Source organism: Eptatretus burgeri, chromosome 12 (genome assembly GCF_056783735.1).
Source record: "Eptatretus burgeri isolate ZD-2024b chromosome 12, Ebu_testis_v1, whole genome shotgun sequence".
In the NCBI taxonomy this organism is placed as follows: Eukaryota; Metazoa; Chordata; class Myxini; order Myxiniformes; family Myxinidae; genus Eptatretus; species Eptatretus burgeri.
In genome coordinates, this window is record NC_140972.1 from 74,596,862 (window position 1) to 74,615,645 (window position 18,784).

The 18,784-nt window shown below is 41.2% G+C and overlaps 1 protein-coding gene across 2 annotated transcripts in view; it reads right to left on the bottom strand.

Moving 5' to 3' along the window:
- Positions 1–18,784, bottom strand: part of LOC147015919 (serine/threonine-protein kinase 32B-like) — a 232,001-nt gene that overhangs the window by 185,459 nt on the left and 27,758 nt on the right. For both annotated transcript variants that reach the window (XM_085848544.1, XM_085848539.1), the window contains exon 2: positions 9,973–10,207. The gene's annotated coding sequence lies outside the window, so the exon portion shown is untranslated. The remainder of the gene's footprint in view (positions 1–9,972; positions 10,208–18,784) is intronic.

The window sequence follows — 18,784 nt, forward strand, 5'->3', positions numbered from 1 at the left end:
CCGCGGAATAAATGTGCCTTATGTTGAACTGTTTTTCCCGTTTCGCTTCGTCTTTTCTTTAATTGAATGTCCATCTTACTTCACGTAAAGGGTTGGTCGTGGGCTAAATACGCCCGACAATTAATCGGAACCGTCGAGGTTGACGATAACACCGCTCAGTTATCCCGATAGTACAGAACGGGTCGCTTAAAGTGGCCCGTGTCCGAAGTCGACCTGCGGCGAGGTGCGATCGCCCGGTCTACCCTCCGTGTGGGTACTTAGGTAGGTCGAATTTGGCGAACAACCCTATCCCACGCGGGGGGCCGATTAGCACGATCGTGGTGAGGCCGAAAGGCCCACCCGTGACTAGTTCCCGGCGTTAGTCCGAGAGGGTCACGACGGAATTGTCCGTCCGGTGGGCGACGTGCCGCGATTCGAGTTACGTGGCCGCTCGCACGCCGGCGGGCGCGAATCCCCAACAATATATATATATATATATATATATATATATATATATATATATATATATATATATATATATATATATATATATATACATATATATATATATATATATATATATATATATATGTATATATATATATATATATATATATATATATATACACATATATATACATATATATACATATATATATATATACATATATATATATGTATATATATATATATATGTATATATATATATATGTATATATATATGTATATATACATATATATACATATATATACATATATATATACATATATACATATATATACATATATACACATATATACATATATACATATATACATATATATATATATATATACATATATATACATATATACATATATACATATATATATATATATATACACACACATTCATACATATACAGTGGGGAGAACATGTATTTGATACACTGCCGATTTTGCAGGTTTTCCTACTTACAAAGCACGTAGAGGTCTGTAATTTTTTTATCATACGTACACTTCAACTGTGAAAGACGGAATATAAAACAAAAATCCTGAAAATCACATTGTACGATTTAATTAATTAATTTGCATTTTATTGCATGAAATAAGTATTTGATCACCTACTAACCCGTAAGAATTCCAGCTCTCACAGACCTGTTAGTTTTGTCTTTAAGAAGCCCTCCCATTCTCCACTTATTACCTGTATTAACTGCACCTGTTTGAACTCGTTATCTGCATAAAAGAAAGCTGTCCACACTCAATCAATCAGACTCCAACCTCTCCACAATGGGCAAGACCAGAGAGCTGTCTAAGCACATCAAGAACAAAAATGTAGACTTGCACAAGGCTGGGATGGGCTATAGGACAATAGGCAAGCAGCTTGGTGAGAAGGCAACAACTGTTGGTGCAATTATTAGAAAATGGAAGAAGTTCAAGATAACAGTCAATCTCCCTCTGTCTGGGGCTCCATGCAAGATCTCACCTCGTGGAGCCTCACTGATCATGAGAGGTGAGGGATCAGCCCAGAACTACACGGCAGGACCTGGTCAATGACCTGAAGAGAGCTGGGACCACAGTATCAAAGAAAACCATAAGTAACACACTACGCAGTCATGGATTAAAATCCTGCAGCGCACGCAAGGTCCCTCTGCTCAAGCCAGCGCATGTCCAGGCCCATCTGAAGTTTGCCAATGACCATCTGGATGATCAAGAGGAGGAATGGGAGAAGGTCATGTGGTCTGATGAGACCAAAATAGAGCTTTTTGCTTTAATCTCCACTCGCTGTGTTTGGAGGAAGAAGAAGAATGAGTACAACCCCAAGAACACCATCCCAACCGTGAAGCATGGAGGTGGAAACATAATTCTTTGGGGATGCTTTTCTGCAAAGGGGACAGGACGACTACACCGTATTGAGGGGAGGATGGATTGGGCCATGTATCGCGAGATCTTGGCCAACAACCTCCTTCCCTCAACAAGAGCATTGAAGATGGGGCGTGGCTGGGTCTTCCAGCATGACAACGACCCGAAACACACAGCCAGGGCAACTAAGGAGTGGCTCCGTAAGAAGCATCTCAAGGTCCTGGAGTGGCCTAGCCAGTCTCCAGTCCTGAACCCAATAGAAAAGCTTTGGAGGGAGCTGAAAGTCTGTGTTGCCCAGCGACAGCCCCGAAACCTGAATGATCTGGAGAAGATCTGTATGGAGGAGTGGGCCAAAATCCCTGCTGCAGTCTGTGCAAACCTGGTTAAGAACGACAGGAAACGTCTGATCTCTGTAATTGCAAACAAAGGTTTCTGTACCAAATATTAAGTTCTGTTTTTCTGATGTATCAAATACTTATTTCATGCAATAAAATGCAAATTAATTATTGAAAAATCTTACAATGTGATTTTCAGGATTTTTGTTTTAGTTTCTGTCTTTCACAATTGAAGTGTACCTATGATAAAAATTACAGACCTCTACGTGCTTTGTAAGTATCATTTTCAATGGACTCTTTCAAGATGTACATTCACTTATTTATGAGATTGGCATTTGAGATCATAATCATAGCCAAATTTAACCAAATAAGTAAGAATCCAAACAGATTTTGTGACCTTGCAGTGACATTATTTTGAAACCCGTGTTAAGGTGTCTTATAACAAAGTTTACTATGCCTGATCACTTGAATGATATTGTATGAGTGATAATTTTTTTAAGTCAAATTGCAATGTCAATCCATTGTATTATTATTGAGATCTAAATCCTGGTCATCATCATCCTGATTGTCCACATGTGGCACATTCATGCATGTTATTCCCCTGCATTGGCCACAAGCTGGTGTGCACTGTAGTCCATTCTTGCAGCAGGTGCATGTTTTTTTTGTCACACTGGCCACCACAATTGCACCGAATTATCTTGAGGAGTCGCTCTGGTGCTGCTGGCTGAGTCATCTTGATAGGCACAAGACCACCGGGAGTGGCTTTCCAACCCCAAACTGCAGAGGTGATATCATTGCCACGCCATCCCTGCACTTGGTGATAAGTCCGATGACTATGAAAGGTGGCTGCGTCACTCGTCGGCGGAAGCTTTTCTGGAGATACATATTGTGTAGAAGTAGCTAACTTCAATAGGAACTTCGTCACCCTTGCTGCGTTGAGGCTTAGTGATGTAGTGCACCCATATATCTCCAGCATGGCATCTTCTCCTGCCTGTTCGATATCCTGTTTCGATGAAGACGGAGTCATAAAAACGGTGGCTGACTTGCTCAGTGTTGCATACTTCGTAAAAACAGTCACTTTGCCGATTCCATATGGCCTTGATGTGGTATCACACCCACTGAAAGCGTGCAGGAAGAGTAGACTTTCCGAGAGGGCAGGATCCAGTTTCTTCTTCAACGTTGTGATGCACACCGTCTGTTTTGCGGTCACCATGTACAGGTTGTCACTGTTATCTGTGGCATCAGCATGATGCACCATCAACTGAAATACATCAGAATCTTCTGCGACAATGGCTGTTTGACTGTTCTTCGCAGACAAACATGCGAGCATACAGATCTTGTAGTCGGCATCCCCTTCTGCATGCTCAACGGTGATGTCTGCTTTGACCATATCCTCTGCAAGGAGGTTGATGAGGGCCTGCTTGTTTGATGTGTTGGCAAGGAAAGCTTTCTTATTCATGGTTAGACGCATTTCTGCAGAAACTGAGACTGAAGCACCAATGTCGCTCCAAAGCACCACTAACAAAGCACCAATGGGTGTTGAGGGTGGGATCTGGGTGGGGTTTGCATTCAGATTGAGGGTAGAATTAGCATTAGAGAGGAGATTAACAATGTGCATGATGGCATAATGCTATATGATGTCCATGATGTCTTAATGTTACATTTCGTCACATAACGTCATAATAACCCGTATATATATATACGGGTCTCATCCCCAACACTTTGGCCAGAAACCCGTATTTTGATGGGTCTCGGGCCGAATGAGTTAACTAATGTGATGTATAGGTGATGATGCCACACTGAGCAATTTCCCGGGTTAATACGCGTCATTTGGTGAGCTTTGAGATCAAATTTTGATTAAATTTTACAATGACCTTGACCTTAACACATAATCGTGACCTCTAACGGTTCCAAAAATTTCACTAAATGAACGGGAGTCCTCAAATTGGTTAAAAATGACACCTTAAAAGTGTTTCTATGTTGTTTCTTTCCAAAATTAGGTCCATTTTAAGTTTTGCACCTGTACAATGTCGGCCATCTTGGATTTGAGGTCACAACGAGGTTTCCCACGGGTGGATTCGGGTGGGTTTTTTTTCTGATGAGACAAACCACCAATGAAGACATTTCAGGTGAAAAAGCTTTCATAACATTTTTGTCCAACCTCTATGGATCATGATCCGTTCGTTGCTGTGCCTATCAGTAGAGCGCATACCTCCGCACTGTAATGCCTGATCCACGAGAACATATCTGGCCCAACACATTTTTGAGAGATCGTGCTCTATATCGTTTTTGTCCTGAGTTTAAATCCCACTTGGCTGTTGAATTAATACCAGGTGGGGTTGACTCAGCCTGTCATCCTTCTGAGGTCGGCAAAATGAGTCCCAGCTTGCTGGTATCTTGAGTCGGAGTGGTGACCCGTCCAGTATTGTGGCCAGTAGTCAAGGAGACTGCTTTGGCAGCACCAACACTCTGCATAGAGTGTGGTCCCAATTGATGGATGGATATTGACAGGATTTAAATGATCTCATTCAACCTCCACCATCTTTCCTTTTGAGATTATTAGTTCTGGAGTACTTCCATTACAGAAATACAGGCCATCCGTTTATTACATGTGTTGGGCTTGGGGGGGGGGGGACTGACGAGGACCGGTACGTCCATGTCGCATGCAATATGGAGGAGGTTGAGCGGTTGCTTGCAAACGAGTCACAATCGTCAGTTTCTACTCACATTTTGCTGTGTTTGAAGTTTTTCCTTGAATTTGTTCCTGCATTTTAAATGTCGATTTAAGTATTTTCTTGTCGAAGTTTGAATTTTATGGTATCAGGGGTATTGCTCTGCAAAAGTTCGCTTATCACAGTGACCATCAACAATTTACGACTGTTAATAACTGTGATTCCAGCTGGAAAGCTATTCTAACATGGTGTCCCACATGGCTCCATCTTTGGTCCTCTCCTTTTTCCACTGTATATTAATGACTTTCATTTTTTTTTCTTACATTTTACAATTCATATTATTTGAAGATGATACCATGATTATATACTCCAATTCAAATTACAATTCCTTTTTCAATACCTTAAGCTCTCAACCAAATAAGGTCTTCTCGTGTTTCAAAGCCAATAAACTTTCTTTAAACCATAATAAAACCAAGTACATGCTCCTTTTCAATTCAAACAAATCGCCGAACACCACAAACCTGATTGAAATTGATAATATCCCCTTTTCCTAAAGTTCACTCACTTAAATATTTATGAGTCATCATTGATGATAAACTCACCTAGTCTGACCCCATTCCCTTCATCACTAAAACTATTTCTCATAACACATTTGTTTTACTGAAATTGCGTTCATTACTTCCACCACTAAAGGTGGATGGAGGTTATGTTTTTACCAGTTTCTGTCTGTGAACAGGATATCTCAAAGTTATGGATGGATTCGGATGAAACTTGGTGGACAGGTTGGGTGTGTGACAAGGACGAAGTGATTCGATTTTCGGGAAGATCCGGATTTTAGAATTGTAAGTGATTCTTCACCATTGAGAGGAGTGAGCCTGGTGTTGGCTTAGCGGTTAGGGTGCTGGCTTGGGATCCTTGGGTCCTGAGTTCGAGCCCCGTTTTTCCACTGAATTAACACCAGGGGGTTGACTCAGCCTATCATCCTTCTGAGGTCGGCGAAATGAGCACCAGTAAACTGGTAATAGGGGCACTGCATCAGCGGCATAGCAACTGGGAGGCAATAAGGCAGCACACGATGAGAACCATTGAGAGATTGGGCCAAAAACGATATATAGTATAGTATGATATAATCAAAAAGTTAAGGACAGATTCGGACGAAATTTGGTAGATGAGTTGGGCAAATGACAAGGACGAATTGATTCGATTTTAGTGAAGGTGTGTATCTGGATACGAGAAATATTCTTTCATTAAAGTGATTCTTCAGCATTATGCCTGGTGTTGGCTTAATGGCTTTGGATCTGAGGGTCCTGAGTTCAAATCCTGCTGAGCTGTTAAATTAATACCAGGTGGGGTTAACTCGACCTGTCATCCTTCCGAGGTTGGCAAAATGAGTGCCAGCATGCTGGTATACTGTGTTGGAGTGGCGACCCGTCCAGGATTGTGCCCAATATCCAAGGAAACTGCTTAAGCAGCACCAACGCTCTGCACAGAGTATAGTCCCAATCTCAATCTTCACCACTGAGAGATCTGGGCAAAAAGGATATAGTACTTTATAGCATGATATCGTACTTTATAGCATGATACTGGGATACTGGGATATCGTACTTTATAGCATGATATTTCAAAAATGTATTGATCGGACCCAATATGTTCTCATGGATCAGGCATTACGTGGCGGAGGTATGCGCTCCACCGAGTACCCTTGTAGTTCTGTTTGAATTTGACACTGTCTGTGTTTTCAAAACTTAGGAACATGATTTTTGACCGTGGGAAATTTTCCAGGGTATACACGAAGCATCAAATGGGTTGGAGACAAAATCTTTGTTACGAGTGATTCACATCGTTGAGATGGTGAAGGAAAAATGTCTCACTGATGATAAAAACCGTAATTCTCATCGAAGGTCATTTCCATGTCAAACCTTGTTCAATACATCAGAAACATTGATTTGTTTTGATCATTATGTCATTTGTTTCATTATATGCCATTTCTGCTTTTCATTCAATTGGATTTTTATGATGAGAAGAGACAACAATTAAAACAAATGTTGAGTTTTGAACAAAAGTTGTTTTTCATAAGAGTACTTCTTTTCAAGTGTATCTGAGCGTTTTTGTCTATATTTAGAATAGTCTTTAGAATTTATGACAAAAAGAAAAACCCACAAAAAAAAATGTTCCCCTCGCTATGCTCGGAAAAATTATATTTTTCAATGCAATATGAATTTTTTGTCTCATTTGCACCTAATAAAAACCAAGACTGATGGTTCCGCGCCTCATTTGCACCTTATATCATCCTCGAGACCACACTGAACCCATTTTCACGAGATTTAACACTCTGAATCTTAACATTAAGAAATTGCACACACATGGATATTTATGTACAAATATGTCCATAATCTTCTTCCCTGCACTTTTTCCTCTAACTTCATCTCAATACACGACACATACACACCTACCACTACCAGATCCTGGCACAACCTGTTCTAACCCTACACTCGCACATCATACTCCATGAATACAATTAGATGTTATGGTCTTCGTCGATGGAACTAATGTATTAACGGAGCAGTGAAAGCCCAGCCGTCGGTGAACAAATTCAAATTTTCCCATAACAACTTTATCATTTCCCCATATGTAACATGTAGATCTGTAGCATAAAATATTCCACTGATGATGTTTAAACAATTCTTGTATTTCAGTACTTTGTCCATTCTTGTGTTTACTTTTGTTCATAGTTATTTTGTCTAGTCGTTGATAGTTTATTGGTTAAGGCATTTCACCACAAGCTTCAGCTTTTTGGAAACGCTCCTGTACTGCATCACACATATGTAAATTATTATTTATTTCTGCTTACCTTTGTACAGAGAATTCAAAATAAACGGCTCATCATCATCAACATAAGTAAATATTGATTCTGGTATTTATGAGCCAACACATTCATTTGAAGCCCTTCCCAATTGACTGAATCCATAAATTTACTTGAATGTACTCTGCATACTAATTCCATTCTAACAGTGAACTGGATCTCAGGTAACATCAATTTCCCTTAAAATTAACAAAACATTCTCCGCACCACAAACACTCATGCAACTTCCTTGCATCTCCCTTCTCCGGCCTCCATTCGCCACCACAGACCTCCTCGCTAATTTACGTGTTAATAATTGCTGATTACTACCTCTGCCTGATAGTCAGTCACCCTGGATGGGGGTAGGAGTCAACTTCGCATTGCTGAGCCATTAGCTTATATCCACAGTGAAGGTTCAAATATAAACGTGTGGTAAGGCACGTTTAATTCATATCGATATTTGTCCTTTCACTTTGATAACAAGTGGTGCCAGGCACAACAAATCCCACCCATTTAAGGCATAAAGTTATTTTGGAGATCAAATTTAAATTTGATACATCCTTAACCTGAATGTTGATTATAAGGAATAGAATAAGGAATATTTTAGTCTTAGTTTGAAGTCAATTAAACCATTCTTGACGAAGTTATGAGCGAAAAACGATTTTGATCTTTTCGTGACCTTGACCTTTGATCCAATTGGACCCAAAAGTTAATGGGGTCGTCCAAGGTTCATTGCCCACCTGTGGATTAAATTTGATAGTGTTTGCTAAAGCTGTTTTGCCGTAAAGTTGCTAACAGACAGACAGACAAACCGACAAACAAACCGGACGATTACAATATCCTGCTCCCTCCCTCTGGGGGGGGGGGGCGGGATAAAAAGAGTGAATTGCTGAAAAGGACAGTTAATAAGGAGTGAAGGACAGACATTGCATGGAGGTAAGTGTTCGTGGAAGGGTAAGAAGATGCGGGACATTAGAGACAACTTTATATACAGTATGTCTGTTTTTGTTGTAACATTATTGGAATATGTTTGTGAGGTTGTTAAATTATATACTGATGAACTAAGGGTTTTATGAACTATTTAATGAAATTTTATTTGCAATAACTTTTTCTTTTTTTTTTGCAATGGAATTTCCAACCTACCTTCTAATATGTTTTGCTATTGGAAATAGCAGCACTGTTTGTTTGGACTAAGCTTTAATAATTAGAGGATGAAAATGGAAGTGTGGTATTAAATTAAGGAAACAAAGTTCCAATGCACCCTTCAAATAGGAGAATGGTGGGGACAGGTTCAGCCTGTTGTGCACTGGGAGGGAGGGGGTTGTGGTGGTGGTGGTGGTGGTGGTGGTGGTGGTGGTGGGAGGGAGGGGGTTGTGGTGGTGGGAGGGGGGTGTAGCTTTTTTACAATTTTTGAAAAGTAAAATCTGATTTTACAATAAGCTATTCCAATGATATTTCAGTTTGTGGTAGTGCTTGCTGTAAAGTAAATACATGCAAGTGGAAATTAAAAAGAAAATATCAAAATGAGAGAAGTAAAACTAGGTGGTTGGGAGCAAGACCCTGGTCTTGTTGTTGTAAAACAAGAAGAAAGGACAATGTGATCAGTGCCTTGTTTCTTTATGACCCAGAATAGCACGTCCCAGCTTGTGTTGAAGCATCATGACCGAGCCCAAGAGGTTGTTTTCCCCATTTATGAAATACTAGTGGATATACCTGCCAAGATATGGAATTTGAAAGGATCGGAGTACCATAAAACAACAACGATGACAACAACCACACCAACACTCAACTGACAAATGGAATAAATGGAGAGAAAATAAACAACAACCCACAACATTTGGGCTTGACACAATAGTCCCCAGCTTTCTCAACTGGATGTTATGAAGTTGGCAATATATACAAGAAACTGCACATAAGAATGCTTATTCACAATGAAGCAATCCATCCATCCATCCATCCATTGGGAGCATACTCTGTGCAAAACATTGGTGCTGCCTAAGCAGTCTCCTTGGCTATTGGGCACAATCCTGGATGGGTCGCCACTCTGACACAGGATAATAGCATGCTCACACTCATTTTGCCAACCTCAAAAGGATGACAGGCAGTCAACCCCACCTGGTATTAATTCAACAGACAAGCAGGATTTGAACTCAAGACCCTCGGATCCCTAGCCCACCACCTGAACTATTAAGCCAACACCAAGCACAATGAAGCAATCAAACTATCAAAAGCATATACATCTTCAATGAAAAATAGTTTCATTCCATAAAGATGAAGAGGCAAACTGCTCTTTGGCAATTACCTTACTGCACGAGTTGTCACATCACGGATGGGATGCTCTATGAGTCTAGAGGATAGCTGGAGATGTGAAGAAAGGAGAATGTTGAGAAATGAAAACTGGGTCTCTGGCATTGCTCTCTGTCCAAAGAAGGAGATAGTGGACCATTCGCTGGATGAGATGGTGGTGCGCTCCAGTTTAGATCAATATGCCCAATTAAACTTGCGGTCACGGCCATGCCTTGGTGGGTCCCTCAAAACTGCAAGAGAGACAAACTTTGAAAATGACGTGATATAGCGAAATAGGGGCTCACAAGCAAACACATCGGGTAAGGCCTAAAGTGTCACAAAATAACATCACTGCAGAACCACGTGACCATGGGAAACGATGAGGTGCAACTCAAAATCAGCTGGAATGGTAGCAGTTGAAGGCACCGCAGATTAGGAAAGTAAAGCTGAGCAGAGGGATAATAAGGATTCAATATTTGCCTTGTAGGGTCTGATACGTATCCGGAGTCATCAGATTTGAGATTGGAATAAACAATACACATAAACAAGACATTGCTCTATCGAGGGACACAGACCTATGTTACACTCACAAGATCTTGAGGATTATTTGAACATCACCAGGGCTGTCTGAAGAAGCTGCTTCTTTCATTCCAAAACATACTTCCAAGCTTGTAAGATGTTACAAACTTCCGAGTGTGCGTGTGTGCGTGCGTGTGTGCGTGTGTGTGTGCTTAAATCTGAAAGAATGAATTGACAATTACTTGCTTTATTTATTAATTTTATTCTACATTTTAGAATTTTGGGTAGCAATAAGAGGTTGATATCTTGCCTTGCTAGAGAAACAAAAAAAAAGATTTCTGGATTTCTGAAAAGAAGAGACAATAATTTAAATCATATTCGGTATAAATGATAATATCAACTCTCCGGCAGTGCCAGATACAAACTATCTTCTGGTTTCTTATAAATGTGATTTTTTTTTTTCCTCTGACAAATAAGCAGTCACAAGACCAAACCAGATGCTTGGCATGATGGATCACGATTCCACAGCCCTGGAGGCATCATTAAGTTGAGCAGCCTGTCCATCTGTAGACTTTGTATTGCACTTGACTGCAGCACTCATATTGTCCAAATGGATGTAACAGATTGTGGTACTATAAATAAATTGTGTGCTGCATGAGAATTTAATATCATTGACAAGTCAAAAATGTTGTAATTAGAAACAGCACATATGGAGGCAATGGTTGATTGCTTTTCGGATGGCATCCATCCATTCCTTCACCAACTGAGGTATATAGATAGATAGATATGGGGCATGATGAAACTAGGCTCAAGATTCAGGTGTGATGAGAATCTGAAAGGATTATATCTTTGGAACTTGTACTGCGTGCCAACACAGCAACCAGCATGAGCTGAATTGCTAGTCAAATTGCTGGTCCCCATGGAATTTCCCAGCATGGCTCGACCACTTAATGAAAAGTGACCAAGAGAAATCTCCTTACCTGGCAGAGAGTGGGTCCCAATTATCTTGGCTTCCTTTCCTCCCAACGACTGGAAGCATTACCATTACATTGATTTGTAGGCACAACAACTCACAAGTCAGCCGTAAATGATAGTTCACAACTGGCAGAACTTTCAGTGAACAATTTTATTTACTTGCTATTAAAATGGCATTCTGTGCTTCTCCAGGTACCATGTATAGTATATGCCCCAGGTGACCCTTCCAACCAAAAGTGGCATAAAAAAACAATGATATTGCAGTTTTCCTGCAAGTAACAAGGTGGATTGATTGTCATTGCTTAGGTCTTGTGACATCTTTGTAGGCACTGAACCTTCGTCGATGTCCCCTTGAAGTTCTTCCACCTGTAGTGGTGAGCTGTGGCACACGAGCTATTCTGGAATACTTGCGACAGAACATTCTTTGTAAAAGGAATGATCTTGAAGCCACAACACCAGGTCAGTCAGGCACGCCCTGTCACCACTTAGCATCTGATGACATTATTCATCAGAGTAACAGGCAGTACGAAATATGAGTTGGGAAATTTTTGAAACTATATTATCAGGATTTTAAAATTATGTAGATTTGTACAGAAAAAAAACACAAAACCTTTTCCAATATACATCTATATATAGATGCAATCAAGTCTCACCCATAATTGGAGGGAATAGCCAATCAGCTTTCACCTAATCAATTACCACCTTACCTTATCAATTACCAATTACCACCTCAGGTGGCTCGGATTTCCATAATTAACCCCCATGCTCTTCCAGCCAAAGAAAGCTGAATAAAGCAACCACAAAAGCTACACAAGGTAAGCCCTTTGCTGTTTCAAACCCGACCCAGGTTACTCTACAGCTGTAGACATTCACAAGTAGTACATACATGGGAATCCCAATGCTACGCATCTCCTCAGCCACCAGTTTTATCACTTGATAGTGAGTCATCAGTGACAGCACAGACAAACGCAGACTACCAAAGCTCATAAGCATGTATCATGTGCCTTGCAAAATTGCAGTTAACATACAAAAAATTTTTAAGAAATAAAAAGAGTATGGGGGTTATTAATGATGGAGCTCCAAGCCACCTGGGGTAATTGATTTGGTGAGAGCCGATTGGTTTCCTCTGATGGATTATCTCCAATAACGGGTGAGAGGTGCCATTGGGTCTTGTTATTTATGTTAACTGATATTCGCATTGCACGTGGTACATGCTGTGGAGCCTCGGTGGTGCGTGTTTCTGTCTATGCTGTTGCTGATGACTCGCCAACAGTTGATGAAACTGGTCTGGAGGATGAGGGTGTGTACAGTATTGGGATTCTCATGTATGTGCTACTTGTGAATGTCTGCAGCTGTAGAAGAACCCGACTATAGTTTGAAATAGCAAAGGCTTACCTTGTGTCACTTTATGCAGCTTTCTTTGGATAGAATGGCAGTGGGGTAACGAATTATAAAGTCCAAGCCACAGCTGGTGATAATGATTAGGTGAGAGCTGATTGGTTGTAACTTCCAATTGTAGGTGAGGGAAGTGATTGGGACTATAGTGTATATTGTTACGTTTGAGGGGGGGGTATGCATTCAAAGGGTAATTAGGATGTTTAATTAGGTATGCCATGCTGTTCGAGTTTACCAGGATCTCGATGTAATAAGTAGCAATTCAGTGGTGATAAGTTGTCTAGTAAATGTTCATTTCTTCAAGGGGGAAATGATAATTGTCACGTAATTAGATAGGGACACGGGATAGGGTAAGTGTGTCTGCGTAAACCCCTTTTAGTAGTCCCTGGAGGCTGGCCGTGACGTCACAGGACAGTGCTGCGGATGGCTCCGCCCTGTGATCACGATTGGCGGAAGGCGACGGCGGTGGGCCAATAAAACGGCTCGATTGGAAGTGACGAGGACGGGAGGATAAAAAGGTTCTGTTCGGGGTCGAAAAAGAAGAGGAAGAAGATCGGGACAAAAAGATCGTGTTTTTTTGGGGTTGAGGTTGTTGTGCTGGAAGCGTGCTTGTTGCGCGGATTCGATCCTGTTTTTTTCATCGTGTCTTGGAGCCTTGCTGAGCCTCGTTCCTCACCTTGGTTGGCTCTGGGGTTCTGCTGACTCGGAGTACGGGGTCGAACGGCGGGCGGACCTGCCTCCCTCTCCTGCTCGCAACTTGGCGCCAGAACTGGTTCCCTGGTGGCTGTGAGCGGACTTGGGCCAGGACCCGGAGGTCGACAGCACCACGGTTTCTCCTGCCCCCCTGACGAGAGCAAGGCCAGCTCGTCCGACGCCAATCCAGGGACAGTTGCGTCCACACCATGGTCCAGCCTGACCACCAGAAATAGCTACGTTTTGTGGTGTGTGTGTGTGTGTGTGTGTGTGTGTGTGTGTGTGTGTGTGTGTGTGTGTGTGTGTGTGTGTGTGTGTGTGTGTGTGTGTGTGTGTGTGTGTGTACTTGGCGCCTTAGAGGGTTTGAGGTTTGTATATTCATTGGAATTGTCTGCGTTTTCCCCACGCCCGATCCCACACCATCCCGTCGAATCGCCCCGGATCCCTCTTCTTGCCGAGTCTTGTTATTTCTGGTTAATAATAAAAACAAATAAGCATCATCAACTCAGTGAAAAGCGACTCGTGCCACCTTCCTCATCCCGTTTGCGGTAGAGCGATTAGAACCGCCATGTTTGGGTTATAAATAAATAAACCGCCTCCATCGTTTCGGCTCATTCTACGTTGGCGGGACTGTTCAAGTCCCGTGGACGTCACAATATAAACAGGAGGACCTTGCCATTCATGGGTTTCCCCTCCATGAATTCAGTCTTTCGCGATGAATTTATTGAGACAAGGTTTGTGGATTGCGGTCGATGCGCTCGAATACTGTAATCGCGAGTTGGCAAACTATTTGCCACATTTATTCGCCTCGTTAACACGGGTTGTTAACACAATCTCCCCCTCAAACCCTCCAACATCTCATTCAACTCCTCTGTATTGTCACCATCATAAACATCGCCATCGCATTATTGGATCAAGTTTATTGCGTTAACTTCCACCAATCACAACCAGGAAGCACAACTGATATTATTAAGCAGTCGGGGAATATATTAATGGCAATCATGAAATGCTTAATAACATCAATGGCACTTCCTGGTTGTAATTGGTGAACGTAACACAATGTGTCCATGTGCCAGATGTCACTTTTTGGGGACAAATACAAACTGGCCTCACCAGTCACAGTCAGTGGAGCATCTAGTGCCAGTGTATATAAATGTTTAATATCTTCAATTTGTGCAAAACACAGTATGGTAGTTGTAATGTGTGTCGTAGTTGAATTTATTGAATGTACAATCTAGGCAAGCTGCAATCTCCTCTCCACGTTTTATCCAGCTGGTGTTGGGAATTTGAGAATTATTTTTCTTTGTTCGATCTGGCCAGTTTAATGCTCCCTTCGGCCGAGCAAATTTCATCACACTTTGATCACAGATTCAAGTCCCGTATGCTTGGGTGATTTGTCCATCGTCTCCTAATGCCCTTCCAATCCGTATCAATTCACTTGTGCTCGTCCTCCAGGTGATTTTTTTTTAAGTGTCTGAGTTCCACCATGAGCTTTGGACACGAAAGAAACAAAAAAAAAATCAATCATTTCTTGTTGATTTCAGGTTCTAAACCCTACAACAATTGTGGCAAATTAACACAACATTCTGTTTCATATAACTTTCGATTGCCTCTGATGAATTATATAATCTTGCTGCGAGCAAAGCAACATCAATGGTGTTATTTTTATTCCTGAAATGCTACTCACACAGCTGCAATTTCCAAATGCTCTGATTTTGAAAGCTGCTTCGATAAAGGTCTCCTTGGTAACGAGGTCACAGCTTGTGTTGGAGTTAGAGAAGATTCACACATGGACAAAGGACCAAGCGAGCATGAAATTGACAAACGATATCACGGAGAGTAGAAAAGGTTCATGATTGGGTTAGTGAATAGCAATAGACAAGTGCGGTAGATCCGATTCTGAATTACCTAACTTGGGTTGGAAAACCATAGCTGGTGTTATCCGTCCATTGGGACCATCCTCTGTGCAGAGCCTTGGTGCTGACTAAGCAGTCTCCTTGGCTAGTGGGTACAATCCTGGACGGGTCATCACTCCGACACAGGATACCAGCAAGCTGGCACTCATTTTACCGACCTCGGAAGGATGACGGGCAGAATCAACCCCACCTGGTATTAATTCAACAGCCGAGTGAGATTTGAACTCAGGATCCAAGGATCCCAAGCCCACCACCATAACCAATGAGCCAACACCAGGCATGCTGATGTTATACAGAGTGGAAATTATCTTTCCCTTTTAAAAAACAGATATTGATCTAACATTCATGGTGGAGCTTGCTCATAAATCATATGCAGGACACATTAGTAGAAATCAATATACGTACAGAAATTAAAAGGACAATAGTGAACAATGGATAAATCGGCATCGTATATGGGATTTCAACAGGGGGAACGAACGCAGCATCACGTGCCACACGTTGAGATTGAAATTCAAAACAGGCCATTACTTTGTGTCACATCATAATGTCCTCGTCGATCATGCAATCTCTGCAGTCTCTTCGAGAAATTTTTATCATCGTAAATAAAGTTTCATATTAGATGAGAAAACACACGAGATGATTGAACAGATGAAATAAAAACTTTTCAACCTTCCATGTTGTTGTGCAAGTCATTCATGCTGGAAGGAGAGGAATAATAATAAATATCGATGATCATGAGGACAACGGCAATAATGATGATGATGCATGGTAAGTTCACAAAATCAGGAAAAGGAGTAATAAAAGAATGAAAGTTGCTCAATTGTTAGACTGTATAATCGGATGGGATAAATGGTGGTAGATTTGGGACAATGGCAGTGATTACCTTGGCAAAGGCAACAAATGATGAACCAACTTGTATTTTTACATTGCTGTATACAGATTGCTTTTGCTCAAAAAGGAATATATTTCTGCAAACCCATGTTAACGATAAACCCCTGGGGTTACTACAACAAACTAAAGGTAGTCATCTACCACTTGCCAGCCTCAAGATCACGTTGGACTGCAAAACCCAATTCCATACCTGAACAGCCCTCTCCGTTTTAATGTGACGTCATTGCTAATGTTCGTCAGAGAAAGGCAAAGTTTGTATATTTCTAAAAGGTAGTTATGTATTCTTTTCCTAACCTCATGGAAACACAGAATAGACATCTTAAAAATTGGAATTCAATATCAATTGGCTGAGACCCCAAAGTGGCTAATTTCATCTCAATGTGGATTCCTTTCTTTTCCTTCGGTCAGTCTTATCCATATGTCAGACAAGCTTGGAGAAGGATGAAGAAGGATCACAGCATGCTTCAACACCTGCACATAGCACAGTTTACAAGTATGAGGATAGCCATAACACATACTTGGTTGAAGTCCATGTTCAGACGCAGCTGCGAATCACTAAATCAACTTTATGGACCGAAGGCCGTAGCAGCAGGTACTCAAATCATGTGTGACATCATTATATGTCCAGTATGAGTTCAACTATTTTGGTAATTTTTTCTGAATGAGGCACAATATCTGATGAGGTGCCAGTGCAAATATTAATTATACCTGATACTACTTTAAGTGGGTTTTTTTTTGTTTTTCTTTTTACTGTATTTGTCCATTTGCTCAATATAATGTCAAGGTTCCATAGGATGATTGGATCTACTCCAATACCAGTCAATTTTTAGTCCAGATAATTTTTTTCTTTCATGTACAGCTTGTGGCTGATGGTTGCATCATTGCTGGGAGTGTGGCTGCACCACTGCTGCAATGCCCACAATTTCTAATAAGCCGGTACTCATTCTGCCATCCTCAGAAGGATGACAGGCTGAATCAACCCACCTGATGTTATTGAATGGCACGACAGTGGCTCAAACTCAGGATCCTAAGATCTTGAGCCAGCCACCTTAACCCTTTAGCCAACACCAGGCTTAAACCAAAGATTGAATTAGATCGTGATGGTATAATAACTGTTAGAGCGTCCATGCCGAATCTGGGATGCTGGCTGTTCGAACTCCAACCGAATCGTACCAAAGACTTCAAAAGTGGTACGTGCCGTTTCCTTGCTTGACGTTCAGCATTTAAAAAGGATGGAGCACAGACAAACGACCATAGGTTGGCAACCACTACATGAGCTTGATGGGCCGAATGGCGTCCTCTTGCAAGCTAAAGTTCCTTGAAAGGGAACTCGTGTTATCAATCTTTAATAGGATTATGAACAACAAAACTGTGACATATTCTACAAACATGTAGCTTAGCATGAAAGTTATTATGATGTTAACTTGTACGTTTTGCTGTCACAGAGGATTTTGAAAAAAATGATATTACTTTGGAAATCGTAAAAATAAATAAATAAATAAATAAAACAAAATAAAATACTTTCCACTTGATGGAAAATGTTTAATGAATCATTCCAAAAGTTATTGTAGAATTCAAAGGTTCTCACCCGTTTTTGTTGTGTTATTACATGAATTTATCAAAATACGACTCATCCAGTGCACTGCTGGCATGTACGAGCAATTCCCGCAGTATGTATGGTAAATGAGGGGTCGTATTCAGTGGATTTTCCAAGGACTGAACAAACGACATCAATAAGCAGTCGAGTGGGAAACAGCACTTTTGAGAAGCTTTCCCACATGATTTAAACAAAGAACCATGAACATAAGGTATGCAAAATGGTGGTATTACTGACAAAAACCTCCGTCTCCTTTACACCCCCTTCTCATATATCCCATTTCTCTTTGGGGGGGTCGGGAGGAGAATACAGCACTCTTTCTCACATACCCACCCACACTAACTGACCCCCTAGCTTTTTGTTACTATCCTACCCACTCTTGTTTCTATCCTCAAACTGTTTTATCAAAGCTAATAATACTTCAGATTTTATTTTCTATACACAGGTGAAGGAATTTTAACCCCTCCTCACACCCATGAGTGGAGGGGGGGGTGTCATCGGCTACTGACAAGGAATGAATATAAAAACATCCCACACCTCTTCCACAACTGGAGACAAACCACAGCTTGGACGCTGGGAATGGTTGCCAATCTGAACGCATTCACGACAGGTCATTGGTTTTTGACAGATGATGTGCCAAGCATTGTTGAAGGTCAGTAGCAATATGGGGATTGTTCCAGGAGCTTTTATAACAAGGTTTCTGGTGAGTCATCCATCTGGTGGACAGAGTCTTATAGTATTGTTGCGGTTCTGGGAAGTGCATCCCTCCAAAGCAATAGCAACCATCATACAGCGGTCCCTCGACAGTTATTCCATTAATATACGTTCAGATAGTCCCTTCC